Source organism: Nanorana parkeri, unplaced genomic scaffold (genome assembly GCF_000935625.1).
Source record: "Nanorana parkeri isolate BGI_ZX_2015 unplaced genomic scaffold, ASM93562v1 scaffold288, whole genome shotgun sequence".
Taxonomy (NCBI): Eukaryota; Metazoa; Chordata; class Amphibia; order Anura; family Dicroglossidae; genus Nanorana; species Nanorana parkeri.
The window spans coordinates 923,281-926,963 of NW_017306556.1; positions in this window are offsets into that span (position 1 = coordinate 923,281).

The window sequence follows — 3,683 nt, forward strand, 5'->3', positions numbered from 1 at the left end:
ATCAGTACTTCGTTGGGCCACCTTTTGCCTTCAACACTGCGGTGATTCTTCTTGGCATTGACTCCACGAGATGTTGAAAGGTGATGCGAGGAATCTGACACCATGTCTGATGAATAGCACTGTCCAGTTCTGTGAGATTTGATGGTTGTGGAACCCGCTGCCTGATGGCCCTTTCAACTTCGTCCCACAAATGCTCCATTGGATTGAGATCTGGTGATTGTGGGGGCCACCTAAGCAAGGTAAAGTCTCCCTCATGTTCTTGAAACCACTCCTGCACAATACGAGCACCATGGCATGGCGCATTGTCTTGTTGGAAGAAGCCATCTCCATTGGGATACGCCATCAACATGATAGGATGAACTTGATCAGCAACGATACTTTGGTATGTTGTGCTATTCAGACGTTGTTCCACACGAATTAAAGGGCCCAAATCATGCCAGGAAAACATGCCCCAAACCATAACACTGGAGACGTTTTATCTTGTTAACTGCAGACAGCAAAGGTGTTCGAACAGCCCTTCGGCTTCCATATCCCATATGATGCAGTGTACGGCGAACAGTGCATTCAGAGATCATTTGAGAGGATCCATGATTAAGATCTGCAGTAATTTGATGCACTGTTGCCCTTCTGTTGTCTTGTACCAGTCTTGCCACTCTCCGTTCTGCCCTAACATTGACTAGTCGCTGAAGGCCACAATTTGCACATGCAGACCCAAATTTTCGGCTCACAGTCCAGTCTTTAAACACTTTAACAACAGCTGCCCTTGAACATTTAACGAATTCTGCTGTTTTGCTGATACTCGCTCCATGTCCCCGAGCCAACAATCATCCCACGTTTAAAGGCTGTTAAATCGCGTTGTTTACCCATATCTTCAGAAAAAAATCACTTCTACTGTCGTGGTAAACAACCTGCTTCCATAGTTATAATGGTCTGGCCCTCTAGCAACTTCAGCGCAAAATTATAGCTAATTTGCCTACAAACATCAGGTGGTCATAATAATCTGGCCACTCAGTGTATATAATGCCCTAAAGGGCATTGAATAGTGGACATGCGAGTTATTTATGTCTCTTATGACATGTATAATGGCAAAGCCTTCTGGGCAGTCTTTCCCAATCATTCTATGGCATGCAGCTTTCTGGATGTAGAACACGTGTCAATAATTTCTTTGAAAATAGTCAGCTGTCTGCATAACAAGAGTAAATGTCTCTGACATGTTTATCACTGTGTTATTTGATGTGCATTGTTGGGAATCAGGGCCTTCAAAGCTTACGTACATTCAAACTTAGGCACATGGAGTTTCTGGAAATCTGACTAAAGATACTCAAAAGGATATGTAGGATGTGCTCAGCATTAATGCAAATGTGATAAATGGTGTTTATGGAACAATTTATGTTTGGAAGAAGTGTATTTGGGGAGAAAGATCTGACAAAAATATACCATTTAGTGAGAAAGGGTTATAAAAATGGCACTAGATATAGAGGTGGGTGGAATAGAATGGGAAGGGGCCCCACAATAGACAATATTTCTGTCCAATACAGAAAGAGGGGAATTTATCAAAACAAGAGCAGACAAAATCTGGTGCAGCTGTGCATAGCAACCAATCAGCTTACTTTATTTTATGTTCAAATCTTAACTCCGCAAACTAAAGAGAGAAGCTGATTGGCTGCCATGCACAGCTGCTCCAGATTTTGTCTGTGCATGGCAGCCAATCGGCTTACTACAGGATCATTTCATTGGTCAGATGGTGAAAGCCACGACTAGAAAAAATGTTATGTTGGATCTATCATTTCAAACAACATAGAGCTTGTTAGAGATGTGCAATTTAGAGACATTGTGGGTACTAGTGATCATAATGTAATTACATTTGCCTTATGTTTCAGGAAAAACAGATGGATTAGTACTAGCCACACTGCTTATCAATAGTGTCCTTACACAGACTTGCAGTGCTGTGGAAAATAGGAGACATGTCTAACAAGGTCTGTTTGATCACTCTGGTGCCTATTGGAGTGCGCAGTCATATTTAGACACACAACTACAGCAACTGCCGTAACAGGAAAGCAGAAGTAAGACTATAAAAATGGAGGCTGTGAGTAAGTTGTTTTTTCAACAGTGCTTTAAGCTGCAAGTACCATTTTCTCAATTCAACTTCCTCTTAACAATAAACATCATACATTTAAGTACTTACTATAATTAATCCAAAGCAAGCAAGGCTAGATTTTATTACTTGGAAGGTTTAAAGGTGAAGGTTTGTATAAGGTATATCTGCTATATGAAAATGTTTTGTACTATGTTGTTTACTACATATATGTCATTACTTTTAGGCTGCTGTTTTCATCAACCTAGAAAATTTGCCCTTGATAATTCTATCAAAAATGCTTCTTTCTAGGGAACATAATGTAAAAAAAAAAAAAAATTATCTCCCATTCTTTTCCTGGAACATTATTGTGAGCACCAACAACCTTTTACTTTCTATAAAAACATAATGATAGTTATGCATTACTGAGACATTCCTTACCTTTACTCCCTTTATTTTATCACATTTTCAATAATTTACCAAAATAGATGTTTTGATATATTGCAAGCAGATGTAGGAATATGAAATGAAAACAAAAATTGATTTCAATCATAAACAGAGTAATGACAATGACATTCTATAGTTTAAAAACAATAATTGTAGAAATCATCATAGGAAGATTGTGAAACCAACTGCTTTGTTATTAACCATACAAATCAATGATGGCAGTATAAATATAGCGATAGTATCAATGCATGAGATACTATACATCACAGATATTTACTTAGATAAGCGGCTCCACAATATGCCCCTCCCTAATCAATAAAATCACAAATATATTAATCCACTTGTTACCTCTTGTCTGAACTATTCTAAATCCCTCCTCATTGGGCTATCTCTACATAGGCTATCCCTCTTCAGTCTATCAAGAATCCATCTTACCAACCACTCAGTGTCTGCAACCCCTCACTTCTAATCCCTCCACTGGCTCCCGATCACCCAAGGAATAAAATTCAAAATATTAACAACCACTTACAAAGCCATCCACAACTCTGCCATCAGCTACATCTGCAACCTTGCCTCAAAATGTCACCCAAACTTGCTCGCTCCTACTTCATCGGTCTTTAGGTGATCCTTGAAAATTAATTTGTTCAGGGACACCTATCCCACCTCTACCTAACAACTGAACTTTCACTTTCTCAACTCATTCTCACACAGTTACCACTGTTTGTATTACTTGCTCTTCCGTTTTAGATTGTAATCTCTCATGAACAGGGCCCTCCTAACCACCTTGTCATGAATTGTATTGTAACTGTACCGTCTTCTTTTATATATTATAAAGCACTGCACAAACTTTTGAAGCCTTAAAATCCTGAATAATAATAATAATATCAATAATACATACGGGTCTATTCACTAAGCTGTCGAGGGCAGCCGAGTGAACAACCGACCCCAAGTGAAGTGAGCCGAACATTGTTCGGCTATTCACTTCAGGCTGGAACGGATGATTTCAGCCATACATCAGCTGAAATCAGCCGTACATCGGCTTGCTTCACATGGATTCGGGTCGGCCGAACATGCTCAGCATGTTCGGCCAACCCGAAGAGCAAAAGGAGTTCGACTCAGCCGATCCAACATCTGGATCGGCTGAGCCGAACCTCCGGCAGGC